The sequence below is a fragment of the Peromyscus eremicus genome, chromosome X (assembly GCF_949786415.1).
Source record: "Peromyscus eremicus chromosome X, PerEre_H2_v1, whole genome shotgun sequence".
NCBI lineage: Eukaryota > Metazoa > Chordata > Mammalia > Rodentia > Cricetidae > Peromyscus > Peromyscus eremicus.
In genome coordinates, this window is record NC_081439.1 from 91439459 (window position 1) to 91464729 (window position 25271).

The window sequence follows — 25271 nt, forward strand, 5'->3', positions numbered from 1 at the left end:
ATTGACTAAAGCATATAATGTTAAATTATAAATTCTGAGAATAAAAATAAAAGAGAAAAACAGAGATGAGATAATGTTGTTGGAGAGATAAAAGTTTAGAGTCAGTGGCCTAGGCAGGAGAATCTTGAGTAAAGACCTGAAGGAAATGAGAAATCTAGATTGGCATCTATCTGGATGTAGAACATTTAAAGATTGTGTATAGGTCCTGATGTTGGATCATACCTGATATAACTGAGGGAATAGCACAGGACTAGTATAAATATATTTGAGAACAAGGATAAACATAGTGGGAGAAAAATTCAGAGAATGGAAGTGATGCTGAGATAATTGGGGCTTTTAAAGTTGCTTTAACACCTTTGACTTTTACTAAGAGATGATATCATCCAACAAAAAATAGCTATCTTAGTTATGTTTCTGATGTTGTGATTAAATATGATGGGCATAAAAATCTTGTGGATGAAAGGGTTTATTTAATCTTACCCCTTATAGTCCATCATATAAGGGACACTGGGGCAGGAACTCAAGGCAGGAACCTAGAGGTAGGAACTGAAGCAGTGGCTGTGGAAGAGTGCTGCTTACTGGCTTGCTCAGCCTGCTTTCTTATACCATCCAGGACCACCTGCCAGGGGTAGCACTGCCCTCATTGACTTGGCTCCTAATGAGCATGGCCTACCTATAGTCATCATTATTCAATAAAATGGCCCAAATGTTTGCCCATGGAGCCAATCTTGAGGAGACATCTTCTGAATTGAGGTTTCCTCTTCCTAAATGATTCTAGCTTGTGTCAAGTTGACATAACACTAGCCAGCACAGTAGCTTAATTTGATGTGCATTTGAATTGGCTCACTCTGTCTTCTGTGTTGAGAATATACAGAACAAAGGAGGATGGAATCATCTGGAAAGCTACTGTAGATAAGAGATGATTGTGCATTAGAGTAGATTGGTACTGATATTACATTAGAAGTTGCTGTGGCCTGTGTGGCTTGGGTCCTGAGCCCTGGCTAGGGGGAGGCAAGGGAATGAAGAAAGGACAGACACACAGACAGCAAAACTGGGATCAGGGAGGCTTCTGCTACCACTACTTCAGCAATTTGGAACCTCAACATGTTTATTGGGAGACCACAGGGTTGGGGAGTTAGCTGTCTCAGTAGGACACCTCTGTAGGTGGTCTCTGTAGGCTAGGGATCTAGGCTGTAAACATCCTGGAGAAAGAAGCTGCAGTTGCTAGTCTTTATGAACACCGATCAATCATTCATAAAACCCTCATACTTGGATCCCTGGGAAGAGCTTTGCACTGCCCTCTTGAGCCTGGCCCATATGGGAAATGGCTGTACCCATTGGATCTGAGATCTTGGGATCCTTGACAGGCCGTGCCCATGTCGAAATATACATTTACTCAGGACTTCACTTACTCATAGCTTCCTCCCTTTCCCAAATAAATGACATGAAAGTCAATAATAGATGATAAAATTGAATATATTATGAGAGATATACTGCCCAGAATTTTGTGACAAGACTACATTGAGCATGAGACAAAGTATACAGCCCAAGAAGGAAAATGAGAAGAACCAAGAGAAGAAGGAAGAAAATTAGCAGAGAAGAAGGTGATTCAAGGAAAAGAGAGTGGCCACTAAGTGAACTAACAACATTGAAGATACCACAGTTTTGACAAGGACTAAGAATTAAGCATTGCAAGTTGTAACATGGGGGTCTCTGGTAAACTTATTCTGAACAGTGATTGCAGTGAGGTCAAGGGAAAAGGAAGGAAATAATTTGGAGACAATGATGTATGTACATATTTTATTGGTTACTTTTCTATAACCAAATACCTGGAAAGAACCCATTTAAAGGAACAGGGGTTTATGGTGGCTTACCATTTGAGGATATGCTACAGTTCATCATGGTAGAGAAGGAGCCAGAGGTTGCTGGTGACTTTGCATCTGAAATCAAGAAGCAGAGAGTAAATGAGAATTTGGGCTAGTCTACAAAACTTCCAGGCCTAACTCAGTGACCCATTTTCCAGCAAGGCTCCATCTCCTAAAGGCCCGGCAACCTTATAAAACAGTTCTACCAGCTGGTGCTCAATACACATGAGCCTGTGGGTGACATTTCTTATTCAAACCACAGCATCTACCCCTGGACCCCATAAGGTTTTGGCCATCCCATGAAACAAAGTACATTCATTCCAAGTTTAAAATTCCCCACAGTCTTTATCAAGCCCAACATTGTCTGAGAGTCAGGGCAGTTTCTTAGCTGTGAGTCCCTATAAATCAAATTATGTTTCTGATATACAATACCACAGAGTAAACATTTCCATTCCAAAGCTGGAGATAATATGTGCATAATCCATTGAACATGGACAGAGAAGTCTCACTGGTCTACCTACAGCCTTCACCCCTCCTGACTGCTCTTTATGGTTCTGAAAGGTACTCTGCACATTGTCAAAGGAGAAAGTTAAACATCAACCCAGTTACAAACCCTGCAATCTACAATGGTGACCTTCTTGCAAGATACACTGGTGCAAGAGTGGCACAAAATTTATGGGAATAACCAGCTGATTGAACCACTAGCTGATTGGAATTAAGGCCCACTCCATGAGATGGAGCCCATCCCTGACACTGTCTGGGTAGCTAAGATCCTGAAACTAGATAGGCTGTGGATCTAGGAGAAAACAAAATGCTACTGTTCTCAAAAAAAGAACACAGCAATACAATGACTTATAATGACATTCTGCTATACTCATAGATCAATATCTTGCTCAGCCATCATCAGAGAAATTTCCTTCTTCAGTAGATAGGAACAAATGCAGAGACCCACAGCTGAACAATGTGCAGAGCATGAGAGACCTTGGAATACTCAATCCTAAATGGAATGTCTCCATCAAAATCTCTCTCCTTGGGGCTCAGGGGACTTTGTGGAAGAGAAGGCAGAAAGGCTGTCTATAAGAGCCAGTGGAAATGGAAGACACCATGGAAATAAGGCCTTTTAACCACAGTGGGACTGATGCACATATGAATTCACAGATACTGTGGCAGCATGCACAGGACTTGCAGAGGTCTAAGCCAGATAGGGTTCCAGTACTGAGAAGGGAAGCAGACACAAGCCCCAATTCCTAACCTGGAAGGTATGTCCAACTGACCACCATTTGCAAAGGAGGAATTACTTTTCTCCAACAGAGTCTCACTGAGTATACAAACCACACTTAAGGGCAGGCCCCATACCCAGCAGTAGATAGCCAATGTAAAACAAACTCTTAGAGGTTTTTTGTCGTATAATGCTTTGTCTAGGCTATTTTTCCTTATAGTTATTTCTCTTATATACTGTCTCTTCCAATTTTGTTTTTATGGTTTTCCTGTGCATGGGAATATGTGTGTCTCAGTGTCTATATGTGTTTCTTGTGCTTTCTCTTTGGCTCTTTTTTTTCCTATTTGTTTACTTGTTACTTTTGTCCTATTCTGGTTTGGTTTTATTTTATCTTTTCTTTCATTATCATTTTTAGATGCCTGTTTATATTCTAAGGAGAGAGAGAAAGAGTGTGGATTTTGATGTGTGGGGAAGTGGGGGGATCTGGGAGGAGTTGGGGGCAGAGAAACCATAATCAGAATATATTGTATGAAAAAAATTTCAATTTACATAAAAAGGAGCAATGAGGACATAATAAGAAAAGATGGGAACAAGTTGTACACCTCAGATACCTTCCATGGTACCTATGTTAGGCCCCCAATACATAGTTTTTAAGTGAGTGAATAATCAAGGATGAAAAAATAACTACATGAAAGTAGGTGGTAAAACCTTGTGTAAGAATACAGCGTCAGATGATTTGGGTTGCTAATTGCCTTTCATTTCAGTCATTGTTGTTATATACCTGATGTACCAAAATTTTTGAAGACCAAGGTAACATAAGGATTGATTGTCATGACAAAATTCTCTGTGTCAAGAAGGCATGATGTGTTTTATAGTGATCCATTCCTGGGATGAGATAGGCTGTTGAACTTTAAGAACTGGGTGAGGTCAGGAATCTGCCAAAAGAGAAATCTCTTTGCGTCATCAAAATCTTCTGGGTTTTCTCTGTGTGTGGCATAGGGCATGTGTGAATCACATGCTACACTGGCATCCCAGCCTGTTCCTGCTTGTAGGATGGTAGCTTCATCACAGAACTCTGGCCAAAGAACAGCTAAGTCAAAGACTGCAAAGTAAAAAGCCATGGCCATACTGTCACCAGAAGCCTTGACACTTGCCTCATCTTAATCTTCAACAGTGTAAGATGACAAGTGGGCCCAATGAGGCTGTCCCATAGTGCCCATGACTCAGATATTTCTGGAAAGATGGAATGGTTCCGTGCCCAGCTGGTATAGAGGAGGTACTCACTGACTTCGGAATGGATGGGCCACTTGGGAAGTTGTGACACAGGGTGCAGAAAGAAGGCTTCTTTTCTATGTCGTTCCATAGAACGCACCATCTTGTTCCATACTCAGATGCACTTCTGTGCTAGGGCACAGCCAGCAGCATGATCATGTCCTAAGCTTGAAAGAAGAGACAAAGAAAAGCCCACAGTTATTTGGCAGAAATCGGAGACATACTGTTGTCCACCATCTTCTCTTATAACTATCATCATATTATCTCTTAAAAGTCTAAAAATTTATTTCAATCAGCATTAACCTAGAATTTGATTTGGACCACATCCTGTTTATTTTTCTAATGTTGTAACTATAACATTAACATAGTACTTCTATTACTATGACAATTCTAGTAATAATTGCTACTGACAGGTATTGAGCACTTAGGGCCAGGCACTAAGCTAAGTATTTTGTATACATTGTTATACTCCTCTCCATAGCGACCCAAAAAACCTGCTTGTGTGCTCAGTACTATCATTGTTTTCAATGAATAAAGGCATTCAGTCTGCAAACGGATTGAGTTGAAATTCAAGCCTAGTTTGTCTCACTATAGAATCACATTCTGTATGGTTTCCTATAATAGCATTGATCGCTTCTAAAAATGTAAATTAGAAACTATCCTTCTGCTTGGAAACTTGATATCACACTTCAAATAAAATCCAACTTGTTTTCTTGGCCATTGATGCCTTGCGTAATCTACACTTTACCCCACCACTCCAGCCTTCTCTCATAGTTTCCCTTTTGCTCTCTGTGGACATGATTCCATAGCAGCAACTGTGTGCTGCTTTAGTTGAATGTGATAGGCTGGCTTGGCTATTTACCACTTCTGTTGGAAAAAGTCTTTCCCATTCTAAACAATTACCCTGCGTTGTCATATTTGCAAAAGGTAAGGGCATCCTGTAATTGTTGGTACCAATGTTGGTTCAGGCATGCTTTTTGGTCTATCTTTGTACTCTTTTCCTCTGACTTGTTTTGTAAGATCCAAGGAAGTTTACTGCATCCCAGATCCTGTTCAGCAATGAGAGTAATGTAATGCTCAGAGGTCAATATGGCCCCCAATTCCCATTTGTCAACTTGATGGCATGGATGAGAATATACTCTGTCTAAAACAGTAAAGAGAAACAATGCAGTGACTCAGCAAACCAATGATTGATGTTTCATTCCAGTTCTCCTCCCTTTTAGGTGGGGAGTATTAGATAAAACTTTTCACTTTTCAAAAGCTTCAATTTCCTTATCAATCAATGAGAATAATTCCCTCTTCCTCTAAGAGGTTGGTTTGAATATACAAGAAAACAGGATGTGATTTTGTAAAGCACAAAAGCAGGCATAAAAGTAATGCCTTGTGCCCATTTCAGCTCTTGTCCTAAGCTCCTCGCATGTATTATTGCCACTGATCCTTAGAAAAACCCTGTGCAATAGTATCTCCATTTCACAGATGGGAAAAAATAGGCAAAGTGGTTTCTTCACCATTTCCCAGCAGGGAATGACATGTCTGAATAAAGATTTTTAAAGACCCAGGAGCAAAATTCAGGAGGTGGGGCATCACAGCAGATGGGAGGCAAATACAAATGACCTAAGGGTGTGGCCTTTTGGCCTATATTAGTAACAGTGGGAAACCCAGTATGGCCAGAGCAGAGTGAACAAGGTCAGTTTGCCTCTTTCTTGTTGTGAGGGTAAACTAAAGCTACCAGCCACAGGAAAAAGATCAGGGAAGTCAAGAAAGGAACCCAAAATAGAAAGCCCCATGTTGTCCTCTATTTCCAGCAGTCACAAATGACAGAAATATGAAAAGAAAGAAAAAGTAGGGAAGTAAAATGACTGAAGTGTTGAATCCCCATCCAATTTGTGGTGAGTAAATAGATCATTATTAAGCACTATAGCAAATTTCTGAGTCTCCTGTGCTTTATTTCTCTGCAAGCACTGAGCTGTAATTACTGATGAATGTGCCACTGGAACCTCAGCATGTGACATCATCTTGATTCTGCAGAGTACAAAAGCATGAAAACTGTAATCGGCAGATAAAGAATTGAGCTGATTTTTCTTGGACTAATAGGATGAATTCATGAAAAATTCAAAACATTTTTATGTGTGCTTGGCTTATATTTATTATCAAAATTCCTTGAGTTACTCGGTTAGCATCACTGAATGTCTGAGGCCTGGTAATGAATGTACTGTACAGGACACACAATGATATTTCATAGAATGCAGATCTTCAGCTTAAAGATAAACCTACAAAAGGTAAACCATATACTATGGATTTTCCTGGGGGCTTTTCTTTCTACTCACCATGCAGCCCATCCATTTTTTTGGAGGCTTCTAGACAGTGGTGGTGTTTGAGGAACACCTCAACCAATCCACATGAGAGTGCTCACCTTTTCTTTACAGTATTGTAAATACTAGGTAAAATTAAGTGAATAAGCCTTGTGAAAAAGTATTACTGTTGTTGCTATCCGGATGTGTAAGAAAATGGATTAACACACAGTTTTTTCTTACTCATCTAGTGTTGTACAGGCAGCCCTTACTTTATTTTTGGAAACAATAGCTACTGTTACTGTTTTTTTTTTTTTTGTAATTTCTATTTGCTAGACACCTTGGCAAGTGACTTGTGTATATTATCTTATTTAGTTTACCCAATAACCCATCAAGTAGGCATTATTTTCTCTATTACAATGTTGAGTGACATTCAAAGATGTTAGTAACTCATCAAGAATGTGGTTATAAAAACTGGGATTATACAAGGGAAATGAACTCTTGTATTCTATTTTGCTTTTGTTTTTATTTATGAAGGCAAGCTTTCATTATGTACCACAGATAAAACTCAAAGTCTCTCAGTCTTCCTATTTTCATCTCAATAAGTCTAGACTGAAAGGTGTGTGGCATTTCTTCCAGCTAGGTTCAGGGATTCAGTATCTTTATGTATGCATTGGAGTGTATTTTAAACAGGGTGGACATACTGGGCACACATATCCTGGAAAGGCAGATTTGAGTCTCAACAATGGACGGTACCAATTATTCTATTTGGTCTGTATTGCACAGAAGTGGCTATGGAGGGAAACACCTAAGCTAGTGAGGCAGCTCCAGCTTCAATAATTCTTGGTAAAGGGTGGGTATGTGGACTCCTAAGGAAGTACTAAGGAGATGTATCATTTTCCAATGTGAAACGCTGGGCCAGGGAGAGGAACAATTAATTCTAATTTTTAGAGATATCCAGAGTAGTAATCACCAACTTCACCCCATCTTTGTGGTTAGGAGACAACGAGAGACTGGTCTGGGTTGCCCTCTGGACTCAACACCTGCATAGAATCCTAGTCTACAGACCCATAGTTCAAGGCGTGGCTTATCCTCCTGCACTGCCTCTACAAGCTCCCTCAATTCCATGAGCAGTAGGCAGTGAGTAAAAAGCAACTCCTCATGAGTGTAGCTATTGCCTGGAGTAGTCTTCCTCAGCATGGTCCAGAGACCTGCAGACCAAAGTCACTGAGACACACTACCAGACACAGTAATGTATGCTTTGGCACATCCTCCAGGTGATTCTGATGTACATTTACCCTCAGAAAGCACTGTCTAGACTGATAAGCAAAGCTCTGAATGCTGCAGACATCAATATGCACATGGCTCATCAACTCTCAGACCCAGCACAAAGCATAGATCGTTTCATGGAGAAGGAATTGGAAAAGGACTGCAGCCTTGAGCTAGACCAGCAGAGCAATGTCACCTTCAAACACATATGACACTGATGGATAAGTGTACAGAGATTGGGAGCAAGGGTGTCATCAGTTCTTGTTAATCTGTACCTGCATCAGAGAATGTAACTTTGCAAGCTCAGCAGCCTCCCAGGGGAATGCCAGCTACTCTATGGAGGGTGCAGTCCCTGATGGTAAGGATACTGCAGCCTGAAACTCTAAGATGTGAAGGAGACTAGAGATAACCTACACCACTTTCTACCTCTACCCCTTTCCTGGCTACACATGCCTGAGTGGCAAGCTCTTGGCTTCAGTAATACAAGGCTACTGTCACAGTGTGTTCAAGTTCCTGTTAGACTGAGTAGAAGTGGCAAGGAACAAGAGGAAATGTATATAGAAATTGCTATAATAATGAAAAGCTAGCATAATTTTACTAGAGCCAATGCTAAGAGAACACAAAACCAAGAGAAATGAGTTTTTCCTATGTGAGATCAGGGAAGATTACACGGGGGAGGTGTCAGTTGAGATGGATGGAGTTTCTGGAAGTGGAAAATGAAAAAAATAGTAAGTTGTGTTGCTCCCATAGAACAGAATATCATGACCTCAAATTTGGAGGCATGAAAATGCAGGGAGAAAGCTCACACAAAATTTCTGGCAGGTAAAGTTAGGGAGGCACGTTCTGACGTGAGGCTATAGAACTTCAGATGCTGCCTCCATAATCTTCCTGGAAAACTGGATTTAAGTAAGCTATTGGTCTCTGTTTTCCTACCTGGAAATTGGGAGTTACATAGCACATTTCACCTGGTTGTGAGCAGAGGTTGTGAGCTAGTGACATGATCTAGCTTATGCAGGCCTGGTACACGGCATATAGTCTAGCGCATGTAGAGCTAACTGACTTCATATGTTACAGCAAATGTGATGCTTTTCTTGGAACAGTGGGAGGGGCTTGAAGTCAGAGAGATAATCTTTGATGCTAGATTGTGGAGTGGGCCTTAAGTGTTAAAGTAGGATTTGGGGCTTTTATTCCAAAGGCACGGGTTATGTGTTGGTGGAGAATGGATTAGAGCCGAGTCATAGCATAGAGAACAAGTTCAAAAACTACTATATATTAGCTATGTCAGTGGCAGAAAGGGCCATATATATTCATATATATATATATATATATATATATATATATATATATATATATATATAGAGAGAGAGAGAGAGAGAGAGAGAGAGAATACCCCCCCATGTAATGCTGATTTTAGCTTGCTGAGCTTCAAATGTATGCATAGGAACAATTTAATAAAAGGATACTGAAAATTGTCAGTTGGAGAGAAAATTAACCAATTTAATAGTTCTAATATGAAAGACAACCATTAGTTAGCCTAAGTTAAGCTCTGAGAAAAAGCAGATCCTCTGAAAATATTTCCTGAAGCTGGCCTTTTTGTAAGAAAATTTGGGGCATGAGCAATTCACACATACTTGATAAATTGAAGCACATTCTGTCTCACTGGCAGACACTAAATCTGTAATAACACAGGGAGTCCTCCAATGAAAGAGATGATTAGAGATTCTAATAGCAACGCACACTGAGGCCTAATTAAGGTATTTTCTAATGCCTGTCTAGGAATATAAGTGCTCTCCATTTGGACTTTGATGATAACGAGAGTATTCTTTAGTTCCCAATCAGAATGTACACAATTCAAAACGTTCTCAAGACTTGGGCCAGAGGGAATGATCTCATTTGGCACATTACTGAGTTTCTGGGAGGAGGAAAGATATTAACTGCTCACAAATATTTTGTCATTGGCTAACTGCAAAGTTGCATCTGTTGAAGCAATACGTTTTAGGAAGCTGGTTCTCTGGAATATTAAAGAATATCAATACATACTCAAAGCAAGCCAATGTGTCCAACATAGATGAAGCAATTTTGAAACCAAGTGATCTCTTTTATTCCAGAGGATACAAACACATACATATCTGAATGTATACCCTGTTAACAAAGCCTTTCAAAGAAAGTCTGCTGTCTTTGCCTGCCATGAAACAGATGCTTGGGTAGGAGAGAGTGCACAGGGTAATAGCTGCAATGCTAACATGATGCTTAAGAAACAGTTCTATGTTTACCAGAATAAATATCACAACTTCCAGTTCCAGTTCCCTCTAAGACCTATCAGACTTCCCCTTTATCCGCTAGGGACTGAAAACAGAACACATAGCTGGGTGTAGTTAGACTAACCAGTTAAATTGACCCAAATTCTTTCCAGAAATGCAAAAGCCTGCTGGCTCCTAGGATTAGCCGGCTGGTATGTGAATTGATCCCCATCTGTATATTACCTTCTTGTCCACTGCAGCCTGAGACTGCTACATCTGCTCACCTCAGCAGCTTGTTTTCCAAGCCAATGTCATTTGAGAGCAGTATAGTTATGAGAATAGACTTGTCCAATGCTAGAATAACTTTGCAGCAAACCCAAAGAGAAATTCAACCTTCACCTTATTTGATTTGCTGGATCTTTGATGTTCTTTCCCCCACTATTTCCTCTGATCTTTGGCAATTCTAAGTAATGCAGTCAAATGGCTAAGGTCAGCTTCATGGATAACTCAACACAGATCATGCATCACATTTATTTTTCATTAAGAGAATGTGCTAAGCAGCTGTGGGGAAAACAGTGGGTTAGAAAAATGTGAATGTTTTGTTTCCAAGAGACAGTTGGGATCAGAAGGCAGTTAAGAAAGGTTCAGGGAACTTCAGAGGAAGTTAGTGATGTTGGAGATCAGACTAAAGGGGACATAGGGGACCTAGGCAAATTATACTTTTGGCTTACCAGTGATAGCAGTTCCTGCCTGTGTGATCCATAGTGTTCACAGAAAATGTCTACAGTGCAAAATCAGTTCATTCTCATCCTCAGCTACACATTATAGCCTATTGGAGAGTGTTAAAATACATATGCACACTCTCTTCCCTAAAAAATTCTGTCCTTCCTTTAAAGATATAAAATCGCAAATGCTGGTGAGGATGCAGAGAAGAGGAAACTCTTTTACACTGTTGGTGGAAATGTAAATTAGTACAACCATTACAGAAAACACTGTGGGGGTTCCTTAAAAAAAAAACCTGAAATAGAACTGCCGTATGGTCCATCTATACCACTCCTGAACATACACCCCAAGGAGTCTAAGTTAGCTTATCACAGAGACATCTGCACACCCATGTTTATTTATCTATTTATAATAACTAAGATACAGAGTTGGCCAAGGTATGCATCATTGGATAAATAGAAAATCTGAGGCAAGCACGTGTGTGCACACACACACAATTTTGCTACAAACATAACAAAACCCTATGTGTTGATTTGAATGGTGTGTTCCTCCTGATCTCAAGCATTTGAGTACTTGGCTTTCAATTGGCAACACTGTTTGGGGAGGCCTCCAAGTGTGCACTTACTGGAGGAGATATGTCACTGGAGGTAGGCACTGAGAGTTTAAAGACTCACACCATCTCTAGTTTGTTCTCTCTTCTTTGTGCTTGAGGTTCAAGATGTGAGCCCTCAACTTCTGTTCCAGCTAGTGTGTCTACCACTTTCTGCCACAATAGAGTCACAACCCTCTGCAACCATAAGCCAAATAAGCCCTTCCTTCTGTAAGTTGCCTTGATTATAGTATTTTATCATAATAGAAAAGTGACTCGTGTTCCCTATTATCTCTAAGCAAGTAGAAGGGACTAGGTGACATAATGTTTAACTGAATAAGCGTTTATGTCTTAATTGGCATGGGCTCCAGCTACATTAGTACTTCTTGCAAGCTTCTTTGGTTGGAAACAAAATCCCTGCAAGGGACATCACCAAATCAATTCAAATTTGACAATTTAATAAGGACTGTGTATTAGAAAGCATTACTGAGACTGATTAAAAAAATTCCTGAACATGGTAACCTGTGCTTTAGTTATATAAGATGTTCTTCTTCTTAGTAAACATGTGCTTAAATGTTTAGGAGTGCAGGGCATGCTTTCTGCAACTAGCTCAATTTGATTAGGAAGGAAAACTACACAAATATAGAGAGGGTGGAATCAAGCAAATAAGGCAATTAATTGCTAACAGTGAGTGAAACTATGTGAGAGACAGAGTTTTTGTACTATTTTTAGGATTCTTCTGTTAGCTTAATTTTTTTTCCAAATAAAAATTCTTTTTAAAACAAATCTCCAGATTCAATAAGGTACAGCCAAATTTGGAGGCCGTTAGAATTGTTTGGAACTCCCAGGAAAGCAGAATGGATGGGGACTGGCTGATGGTGAGAGAAAGGGAAAGCCTTTCGGAGTCACTGTCCTACTCCAGTGCTTCTGCCATTGTGATGCCCAAAACTCCCTGAGGTATGGTTACCAGTTTTCAAAGCCTAGTGTAGGTCTTGGTGTTCTGCATTGTAGATGTAACCAACCATCTTATTAAATAAGAAACACAGAACCAATGCAAAGAAGAAAGCCAAGAGATCAGAGCTAAGAGCCTTACTAGTCTGCTGCAGCTAGCCTCTTCAGCCAAGAGAGAGACTTACTTCCTGTGTGTTTGTCTTTATATAGACTTTCTGTTCTGCCTTCTCATTGGGTGTAAACCCAACCACATGACCGCCTCGTTACTGCCTGTTTGTACAGACCTCCAGATTTTCTATGGTTGGTATTGCGATTAAAGGCATATGTCTCCAATGCTGGCTGTATCCTTGACCACACAGAGATCTACCTAGCTCTGCCTACCAAGTACTGGGATTAAAGGCATGTGCCACGAATGCCTAGCTCTGCTATGACTTACTATTAGCTCTGACCCCCCAGGCAACTTTATTTATTAACATACAAATAAAATCACATTTCAGTACAAATAAAATATCACCATACTGCATTTTCTTCTCTTTTTTCTCCTTCTTTTCTTTCTTTCTTTCTTTCTTTCTTTCTTTCTTTCTTTCTTTCTTTCTTTTTTTCTTTCTTTCTTTCTTTTCTTGTATCTTTATTCCCATACTGGATTTCCAATCCAGGGTTTTTATTATGCTAGGCAAGCACCCTCCTGCTGAACTATAATCCCAGCTCAGATTCTGCCTTTGTTGTAGACTTCCTGGGTAAAGCCAATATCACTGTTTCACAGGCCACCCTTGAAGTAGCAAAGCCATTCTACTAGATTGCCTTCACCTAAAACAGTGAGTGAATGAGTGAGTGAGTGAGTGAGTGAGTGAGTAAGTCAACACATGTTTGAAGTTGCCCGTAAAGATATGAGCATTGTAAGAGAAATTACCAAAGAAGGATGGCTATGCAGATCTACAGTCTTGACCAGTTCACCATGACAACTCCCCAAGAATCACCTGATCCACTAAACAGAAAAGAGTACCCAAACACAACAAGCTTGCAACAAATGGAAAAGCATATGAATTATTCTTATCAAAAGCAGGCTGATGTCCTAGGAAAACAGTTCTTCCTGGCTTCTGGCATTTAGAATCCAGCTAACAGTTTTACAGGAAGTGTCAGGGTACGGGCTGCTGCCACTCAGCTGCTGCTTCTAGGTGGGGACTCATTAGAAACAGAATTCAAAAAAAGAGTTTCATTTCGTGCTGGCTGTGTCATGCTTTGAGTTTCTTGTCTATGCTGTAAGGGAGTGAAAAATGCCTTACTTCTAATGGGAGCATATGGAGAACAGGCCTTGCCTCCATTAGAATTTTCCAGATGGTTTTTCTAGCCTTCTCCTGTGGTATCTTTTTCCCCCTCTGCCTATGTGCTGTGTTTATATTTTCCATTCATTGAATTTGAGGCTAGACTGTTATTTATGCTCCCCCCATTATTTACATCCATATCAAGGGCAACTAACATGGATGCATGGGAGGCAGCTGGACTCTTTTGAGCATGTAATTCTAGAAAAAGTTTCTAGAAGACAAATGAGAAATCCTTTTGAGTTAGGCAGCACTGAGTTTGTATCTTAGCTTTACCTCTTAGTAGTTGTGTTAATTTGGACAGGCTCCTTTAACATCACTGAATTGTATAGGCTCTTCCTCTACAGAACAGAGACCATCACCATACTAAACTCACAGGGTTGCACTAAGTGATAGAGAGCCAGTACAAAAGGCTTAGCAAGTGGACTACAGGTATTTGTTTGATGGGTGTTTGCTGCGTTTTTTCTATGTATAGACCAAAAGAAGTTCAAATGCAGTCTACCTCTTCTTGCTAATTATGCAAACCTGAACGTGTTATATTGGTTTAACTCTCTGCGCCTTAGTATTTTCACTTTCAAATGAGGCTTGTACTAATAATATATAGCTCAGTGGATTTCTGTAAGCAATAAATGAGGTCAGACAAGTGTTAAACTCATGCCAAACACAGAGAAATAGTCTCAGCCAACATAAATTAACCTAATTTCCTTGTTATTATTATTAGCCATTTTCCTCTGGATTCCTTTTTTCTTTAATCAGGTTTACTTACCAGCCTAACTGCTCCTTTGCAGCCTCTTCCAGTAGACTTTCCCCAGTTTGCATCGCCATTTCCTTAAGGGCAGAGGTCCCATACTTTACCATTTCAGGAGTCTCCATGGGATCTGGTAGAGGCAAGTGTTAAGCACATGAAGCAGAGCATACCAAGTTTGCTACAAATACAGCCATCAGCAGCTTCCCTGCCTGGGTTCTAGTTTTAGCATGCCTCCTTTGCTTGGAGATTTAGTAGCAACTCCTTTAACTTCTCTGGATTCCTATCACTTCATCTGGGGGTGATAATAATTTCTACTGGGAGATTTGCTGTAGGGATTAGAGTTTAACACAAAGTGGGAGCTTCATAAGGGCTGGATGTTGCTGTTATTTGACAAAATCCTGCAGTCAAGCATCATGGGAGCTATCCTGTGAGCTTGCATGAAACTATGTATGCATGCATTCGCACACACCTCCACTCCCACCTCAAGTTGGAAGCATGAGTGGAGAGGACGTATTACAGAAGGGAGAAAAACAGATGTGCATTGCCTGTGAAGGCTTTTCAAATTCCCAGTCAGAACTAGCATTCTGTGTGAAAATATCCACAGGACTGTGAGCACTTGAGGTTTTTATTTGCTTGTCTGTAAAGTAAAATTCTGATAACTGAAAATTAGCCACCTTAAAAATGAATAATTATGTGGCATTTAATACATTTTTAGTGTTACAGAGTCATGGTCTCTGTCTTAGTTAGAATTTCTACGGCTGTGTTAAAACACCATGAAAATAAACAACTGAGGGGAAAAAGGTTCATGTTTATGTCCACTTAGAATTCTCATGTCAAACTCAATCACTGAGGGAAGTCAGGACAGGAACTCAAAGAGGGCAGAACCTGAAGACAGGAGCTGATGCAGAGGCCATGGAGGGGTGCTACTTACTAGCTCATGTCCTGTGGCTTGCTCAGCCTGCTTCCCAATAGAACGTAGGACCACCAGCCCAGAGGTAACATGCCTCATAACAGTTTGGGATTTCCTACATCCATCATCAATTAAGAACGTGCACCACAGGCTTACCCACAGACTAATATTGCAGGGGCATTTTTCTAATGAGCTTCCCTCTTCCAAAATGACTCTAGTTTGTGTGAAGCTGATGTAAGAGTCAGCCAGCACAGCCTCTGACTACTTTTGAATTGATTACTTCTTTAGCCTGTGTACAGAACAAAGTGGGGCCTCATTTGCTTCTCATTCTTCCTCTCACTGTTCCAAATTTCTTCCCCTCCAAACCTTCGTTATCTAGACTCTCACTGTTTTCTTTTCCCCTCTTTGGGGTCCAGGAATAATACACGCGCGCGCGCGCGCGCGCACACACACACACACACACACACACACACACACACACACACACGCATACACACAAAATCAAAAGGTGCCAGCTCCAATGATTGCACTGGCAGAATGCAGGTTGGGATTGGTTGAGATTCATCTTGCTCTGATATACTCAGCACACCTGAGAAAGACACAGCACAGTGGCATCTGCCTTCTAGTGGTCCCAGGGGCAGCAGACAACCTAAAAGATTGAGTTACTAGTTATAGCCTCAAAGAATACTAGTGCTATTTGCTATGTCTTCCATCTTTGGACTCATAGAGGTTTTGAGAAATTTGCTCTGTATTAAAGCACCTACAGTATTGCAAAATAACCTTGTTAAGCTCTGTGACCTCCCTCAGAATGATCTACTAAATATTTGTGTCTATGATCAAGAGGTACTATAAAGAAGTTTAATAAAAAAAAAATAGTTTATGCCAGAGCCAGCTGACAGTCAGCTGAGTATCTGGGTGGAGGCGTGTGGATAGTAGAGACAATGAAGGAGATAGAAAAGAGTTGAGAGGACTGCAGTCAATGCCAGACAGTCCCGAGTTTATTTCACAGCCAGCTGATATACAGTCTTGAAGAATAGAAGTAGAAAAATGAACAGCAGAGGCATTCAACCACTATCTATCCTGCCTTGCGTCAAGGAGCAGACAGTTTCATTTTCTATCTCAATGTACCTCCGACTGGCGTCAGTAGCCTACATCTAGCTAGATAGTATGTTTCTTCCCATGGGCTCATCAGGACTTTCTCACAGCCCTGGAGCAAACAAGCTTGAACTCTATTGACTCAGAATAGACTTCAGAATCAAACTGGGGAACTGAGTCAGTTGTGGGCTCCCACAAGTTTATATGTATTGGACATTTTCTCTGTGTTGAGCACCATGCAAAATACTACAAGTGAGCTATAGAAGCATCATGGCTTCTATAGCAATGGCTGCAGAAGGTGGGTATTGTTAATAAATCCAGTTCATAGAGGAGAAACTAAGTCACAGAGCAGATTACTGACCTGTTCAAAGCTATCTAATGAGCAAATGAGTAAACCATGGCTTTTCGGTATTTTTGAGACCTAGTCTAATTATGTAGCTATGTCTGGCCTAGAACTCTATATCCAGACCAGGCTGGTCTTGAACTTACTGCACTCTTCCTGCCTCTGCCTTCCAAGTGCTGGCAAACCATGGGTTTTTACAGTACTGAGTAATACTTTGTCCTAATATTCCCGATGAAGATAATAGAACAGGAAAATATATACAGACCATGGCTCACTCAACTCATCAACTAGCTTTTAGCTCTAGTTCATAAGCTTGGGGACTTTGAGAAAAACTACTTACTTCTCAGAAACTGTGTCTTCATCCGAATAATGGAGGCAATTTTCCTGATGCATCTCTTTCGTATTTGTGAGCAGAAGACATGAAAACATGCAGTGAAAGATTTTGCAAAAATGTAAAGCATTGTAGCAAAGTATGATATGAATTGTTTGCTGGGATTGTGTGGACCAACCAGTTGCATGCTGAAGAACTAGACCTAAGGCTACCTACCTACAGCCTTGGGAAACTGCCCACTGTGCTGCCTAAATCAAACACTAGGCCAGTCATTGCCATTTCTCCCCTCCCTGGCTGTGCTAACCTTTAAGTACCAGCGAGCTTCTTTGAAGTCCCTAGCTGCATCATTAAGGTCCAGCTTGGATAGCTCTAGGAAAACTTGCAGCCTTTGGGATATCAGGGAGCCCAGGAAACCCAAGATATGCCTTAAAAGATGCCTCCAGCTGGCTCCATGTTTTTGGAACAACAACAACAACAACAAAAGCCATTGCATCCTACCCACCACAGAAGTTGCAGTGCAGGGTAAGTCAAGAAGACACATCTGAAAGTGCCTTGCCGAGTGTCTGCCTCACGGTGTGCGCTCAAATGATGGGGGTTCTTTGGTGAGTTATCTGGTTATTCTTTAAGGGTGGACTACATGCAGAGGGAAAAAGAGGCTGCAGTGGGGGGTGGGCAGATGATTTGAGAGGTTGAGATTCTTCAACCACACAGGGCTTGAAATGTATTGATTCCTTGAAATATAGGCAAGATTTTGAAACACAGCTGCCTCTATTTGCACAGGCAAGATTTATGCTTGAGTCACTGCCTGACTTCCTATGCAGGCTATTTCTGTTTCCCAGCAATGTTGGGAAGGGGTGGGCCTGAAGCCTAGTTAAAGGCCTTTCTGTTCCTACACCATTCACCTCCCTGGTGTGCAAATCATTTAGCAGCCAAGCAGACAGGAGTCTCTAAGTAAGGAATAACTTGTACTTTTAGTATCCACATAAGTGACAAGGGAGCATTAAAAAAAAGAAAGAAAGAAAGCAGTGGAGAAGAGTAGTGCTCCCGGTCCAGGTAAAGTTCTTTTAAAAAATGAAATATTTTCAGAAATGATGTGTTCTATATGTTCACTGCCACTAGTAGAATAATGCATAGGCATTAAAAGTAAGCAACGCCTTCCTCCATTTTTCCTCCTCTGCAGAGTAAACAATGTTAACAACCTAGCTTTGAATCTTCTCATGATTTTCTCTGTGTACACACAAATATACACAGGCATGCATCAGATAGATCCATATGGGACACTGCAATTTTTTCTAGGATGGGATTAGGGTATGATGCTTCTGATGCTAAACGGTGTATTACTCACTTACTAATATACACATAGATGCCGATCTGGTTTCTTCTTTTAAACAGATACACATTAGTCCATAATATGACTATATGGATTAATTTAACCATTTGTCAATTATTGAACAATGCAATAGGAAGTAGGAAGGTAAGCAACAAGTTAACAAAAAAATCAGGAACAACAATGTGCTTTACTAAAGGAATTTATTTTGCAAAACGGGGACTGATTAGTATGATTAAATATCAAAGACACACCAGGGACATGGATATTTGTTATAAAATATCTTTCAGTGGTCTGGGGAGATGACTGAGTTGCTAAAGTGCTTGTTTCACAATATGAAGACATAAGTTTTGATCCCCAGTACTTATGTAAAAGATGGATGTGGCATTAGGGCTTTTGTTCCCAGCACTGGGGAGGTGGGGACAGGAGGATCCTTAGGGTTTACTGTCCAGCCAGTGGAGCCAAAACTATGAACTTCCAGTTCATTGAAAAGATAAGGTAAAAGGCTAGGAAGATGGCTCAGGAGGAAAGGTAACTGTCTCTGACCTTCACATGTGTGCTGCGGTACATGTACACATCACTCACAGTGATGATGATGATGATGATGATGATGATGATGATGACATAATAATGATAAATTGACAGCTAAAGTGATCAAGGTAGATACCTGATATATACTATTGGCCTCCATGCACACAGATAAACAAATGAATATTTATACATAAATATACTATACATAGAATTTTTAAAAATTTTCATGAAAATACTAAAATGCTAATTCATAGTTTTATTTACTGAAGTTTTTGTCACATACCACTTCCTGAACTTATAAAAGCAATATCAAGATACTTTGTCATGTGTATGATACATTATGGGTTTTGTTTTCTTGCAGTGCTAGGGATTAAACCCACGGCCTTATACACTAGCCAAGTGTTTTTCCATAGAACAAGATTCTTTATGTCTTTGAAAGCACTTTCACAATCCAATTCTACTCTTATAGCAGCGTTGAATAAAAGAATTTTTCTTCTTATTTGACAGCAGAGAGAATTAGGCACAGAGAGGTAAGGGATTTGTCCAAAGTCATATACATAATTACTAACATAAATAATTTGTGTTGAGTTTGGGATGCATTATCCAGTGGACTTCTTTCCCTCATTGGGGAAGAGAGTGTGATATGAGGCATCAACCAGTTCCATTGTTCATTAAGCATTTGCTTGGGTCTCATTTTTCGTAATTTCTTTTTCACTCTAGGCATCTGGGTCCATGCACCTTTCCATGGCTGATTTAGCATCAGCTGAGCACCAGTAATGTGCTAGGTGCTCAAGAGATCTAAATGTGTTGGCATGTGATCTAAAACAGCTATTGCTGTGCCTGGACGGAAAAACCTATGGGAACGTTTCTCAATTTCTTCCTAAGATGCTTCCAAGGACATTTCTTGGTGCCAGATAGGAAGATGTAGTCACTGGTCTTTGAGTAGTTCTGAAAATATGACCTTTTAGTTTGTCTGATTTGCTCTCAAAGACAAAGGCATTTATTTGTTTTCTTTTCCAGAATAGCAAATACAAACCAGTTTCCTTTTCTGGTGAGTCAAAACTGCAACTCACTCAACGTGGAATGAGTCAAAGCATTTTATAATGGATTCTGTGAGTCTAATCATTTTCTCTATCAGTTGAAATGCCCTCTTTCGAGAAGTCACCTCTCAATTACTTCCCGACAGGAACATTTAGTTACTCACCTGTCCCGTTGACCATGGCCCATGTATATCTTCTGAAGTGTTTTACAAATCTGACTTTTTCCAAATCATTCTTCTTCTACAGGCCTTGCAACTTTAAACAACCCCAACAAAGTCCCTGAAGATCTCTCTACTTTCCTTTCTGTCCTTTAGTCCCCCCTATCTATCTTGGAAGATGTATTTCTGAAAGGATGTTCTAGCCATGTCATACTCCTAGTGAAAATTATAGATTTTCAGGGTCCCTTTTCCCATTTTTGTGGTTTTTTTTCCTTTTTGTTTCCAATCATCAGGGAAACTCTTTATTCAATCAAAATATAAGGTGCTTAAGAACCTAAAATGTAAATCAGAAGAGAGTAGACAGCTACACAAAATGTACAGACCCCAGTAGAGACAAAGAGTCCAAAGTCTCCCTACCTTCTCACCTTACTCCTGGAACAACTGTTGGGCTTATGGCACAGCCTGAAGATATTTACATAAAACTCCTTCCTTTGGCATTCAAGATTATCCTAACCTGGCTTTTCCCCTCTGATTATCTCTCAAAAGACCCTTTGCTTCAGGAGTTTGGTCCTCTGTTTTCTCTATACAACTGGGTCACTTCCCACTCTTTTGCTTTTGTCTATGCCATGCCCCAACCCTGAAATGCCCAATCCTCTTCTTTTTCCCTATCTGACCTGCAGTCGTCACCATTCAAAGACCAGATCTAGCTAGCCTACTTACTTGATAAAACTCTTGTGATTTCCTTGTTTCACACTCTAGGTCCCGTATTTCACAGGGACCTGGTTCCTGGCTTATAGTACTTTGTGTAGCTTGCCTATTTTCATCTGCTTTACATTTTAGCACAATTCCTTGTCTTCATGTCTATTCATATCCGTTGTTCAAGTCAGGATAAGTTAAGTCAAAATTGTTTATTTTGAGTTGTAGGAGTTATTTACATATAATAGATATTAACTTCTTATAGTCATATAATTTGCAACCATTTTCTCTTATTCTATGGGTTGCCTTTTAGGTCTTGATTATTTCCCTTACTGCAATCAACATTTGATTTAGTTTCATTTATTTTTGATTCTTAGCATTGTTTTAATATGCTCATGTCCTGTCTCCCAAATGAGATTCCAAGTTTCCTAAGACTAGAGATAGACTGTAGATTCTCTTACATTCTCTGTTGTGTCATTGTCTCATCTTCTAGACACATCACAAGGGCTCAGAAATTTGTGCAGACTAAGCCATTGAATCCTGTGAACCCATTACCAGCCATAAATACCTTAGTCAAATTCTTCCATTAACTAGGAACTTAAAGGGTAGTCATTCACAATTGGTCCAAAAGACAGAAATGGGTGGCAGGATTGAATATAAAACCCAAGTCTATCAGGAAGTAGATATTCTGTGACTTCAGGTGGGAAAATTGTGCCAGACATTGGGTAATCTTAGCTTATACCATTACTAGTGTATCAGCTACCTGGATGGGGAGAATAGTGCTAGGATAACTGAATAGGGACATGAAAACCCAAGGGATGAACTTTGATAGTTTGCTTACTGAAAAGTGTGTGTATTTGTGTGTGAGGATGGTGTGTGTATGTGTTTGTGTGTGTGTGTGTGTGTGTGTGTGTGTGTGTGTGTGTGTGTGTGTACATGTGCTTGAGTACAAAGGGAGAGATTTCAAGATGTAAATTGATTTTGTGACCTGGAAGATTATTAGATGTTTGCATTATCTCCAACAGCAACTGTTATTCCACATACAATGTTTATCAGAAATATGACCACTGTTTGCTAAACTCTTTTATGGTATCTGTTCATTATTCATCTCACCTGTCCATCATCAGTTCTTCATCCATAGCAGTTCTTCAATATGCAGTTGCATGATAAAGAAAGAAAGGAAGGAAGAAGCAAGCAATGGAGGAAGAGGGATGTAGTAGCTTGAATGTAATTGACCCCAATAAGCTCATAGGAAGTGGCACTATTAGGGGGTGTGGCTTTGTTGAAGGAACCCTGTCACTGTGGGGGTAGGTTTTGAGATCTCCTATGCTCAAGCAATGCCTAGTGTTGCAGTTCACTTCTTGTTGCCTATGGGTAAAGATGTAGGACTCTCAGCTCCTTCTCCAACACCACATCTGCCTACATGCCACCATGTCACACCATGATGAAAATGGACTAAACCTCTGAAAATGTAAGCCACTCCAATGAAATGTTTTTACTTTGTAAGACTAGCTGTGGTCATGATGTCTCTTCACAGCAATAAAACCTTAATTATGATGAGGGGCCAGAAAGAAGTGGGAATATCATGAAATGAGTAAGTCATCTGCTCTTGGAAATGTTAGAGATAAACAGGATTTCGAACTTGATACTTTATTTTAAAATTGCTGTTGCTTTGTAGGCTCACAGAGTTAAACAGTATAAACCCAGAAAACACCATGGCCTCTGTTTTTATCTGGAAAAAAATCTCAAAGAAAATTAGAAAATATTTTGACATAAATGAAAATACAATATAGCAAAACTCATGGAATTCAGTAAAAGCAGTTCTAAAAATATTAGCAGAAAAGCTTATGTTAAACAAGAAAGTGCCTTTTAACTAAAAACCTAAATTTCGCTCTTATTGAATTAAACAAAAGGGAGAAACTGGACTCAAAGCTAGCAGAAGAAAAACAAGAAAGATTAAAATAGAGATAAAGTCAAAAATAAAAAAGATAGTGAAAGTAAACAAAACCAAGAGTTGAATCTTTGAAAAGGTCAATACAATTGTTTAAAAAAGATGCCTCACAAAGCTAAAATCAGAAATGAAAAGGAACATTACTAATAATGTTGCAGAAATAAAAATGATTGTGAGAAAGAACATCAGACAACTGCATGGCATTTAGATAACCTAAATGAAATGAAAAAATTCCAGGAGATATATAACCTAGCCATATTGAGTCATGGAGCCCTGGACAAATCCTCATAGAGCTGTAACTGTGAAGATGGTTGAGACAGTAACCCAAATGCACCAATGAAGAAAAGCTCAGGACCACCTTAAAAAAATCAATTTCACCCGTATTTTACTAGAATATACTAATTATATAAAGTAATGGGTTTCCTTATAACCTTTTATAATTCATACACTGTACTTTGATTCTATTCACTTCCTGTGTTGCTTCTTCTTACACTCTTTTGCCCAATTTCCTTTCCATTTCCACATCCAAAATAGTCCCGCTTTTATTTTCATTTCCCCATAGATTCCATGTGTTACAGAAAACATACAATATTTGTATTTGTAAATTTGTATTATTTTACTTAATATGAGAATCTCCAATTCTATTTTCCTGTAAATGATAACATTCCATTCTTCTGAAATCTATACAACATTATAGGAAAATTAACAGCAATCCTCAAATTATTTTTAAAACTTGTAGAAGACACTTCTTAGTTCCTTCATTGTGTGCCCTGATATCAAAGAAAGACACTACAAGAGAACTACAGACCAGTGTTTCTTATGAATATTGATGCAGCTGTCCTCAATAGAATATTAGCAAACAGAATTAAGTAGTGTATAAACAGATTATATGCTATATTCAAGAGGGAATTCCTTCTTGGAATGCAAGGGTAGTGAGCATAGAAAATCAATTAATATAATGTAGCTGGCTAGTTTTATGTCAACTTGACACAAACTATAGTCATATGGGAGGAGGGAACCTCAATTAAGAGAATGCCTCCACAAGATCAGGCTGCAGGCAACCCTGCAGGACATTTTCTTAATTATTAATTGATGTGGGAGGGCCCACCCCATTGTAAGTGGTGCCATCCCTGGGCCAGTGGTCCTGGGTTCTATAAGAAAGCAGACTGAGAAAGGAATGATGAGCAAACCAAGAAGTAGCATCCCTTCATGGCCTCTGAATCAGCTCCCACCTCCAGATTGTGTCCTATTTGAGTTTCTGCCCTGTTTTCCTTCAGTGATGGAGTATGATGTGGAAATGTAAGCCAAACAAACCCTTTCCTCCCCAACTTGCTTTTGGTAATGGTATTTTATCTCAGCAATAGTAACCCTGACTAAGATAGCTAGCTATATTAACAGAACAAAGGCATAAAATAACAAGACCATCTCAAGTGAAAATAATTTTGTACATCTAAACATTATTTAGTGATAATAAAAATACTCAAGAAAATAGAAATAGAGAAACTACCTCAACCCATTATAAGAGTTCGAGTTAAAAAAAAACCCTCAGTTTACATACAGCTTAATCTTTTATGTTCAAAACACAGATGTTGCAAAATGCCAAAGAAATAATAATTCATCCAAGTTACAGAGTATAAAATCATACAAAAATTCTTTGCATTTGCATACATTGGCCAATAGATAACAAATTACAGTTAAGAGCAAGAAATCCTCGTGTACTCTGGCACAGTATTGTGACTATAATAAGTAATGAACTATAGCTCCAAAAGCTCAAAGAAACAATAAAACCAAAAAAAACCACCCCAAAACCTTAAAAGTGGAATTGTGGGGGCCACAAAGATGGCTCAATGATTGAGAGAACTGGCTGCTCTTCCGGAGGGCCTGGGTTCAATTCTCATCACCCACATAGTGACTCACAACCACCTGTAACTTTAGTTACCCATCACCCTCTTCTGGCTTGACAGACATACATGCAGCAAAACTCCCATACACATAAAATAAAATAATAATTTAGAAACGTAAAAATAGAAGTCTCATATCATTCAACATTTGTACTTCTCTGTAAAGAACACCCCATAATGAAAGTATGAAGCTGAAAAGATATTTATGTATCCATGTTCACTGCAGCATTCTTCACAGTCGTCAAAAGTTAGCATCAATCCAAGTGTCTGTCAACACATGAATGTATAAAAGTAGAAAAAGTGCCAACCCTTAGTCCTAGCAGAGGTACATAGATCTTTGTGATGTTTAGGTCAGCCAGAGAAATAGTGGCACTCTGTTTCAAAATAAATAAATGATTAATTTAAAAATTAAAATGTGTTACACAATACAGTGAATGATTAGCCTTTTAAAAATGCGAAAATTCCTTAGGGCAGTATGAAGAAACAAAAAAGACATGTACTC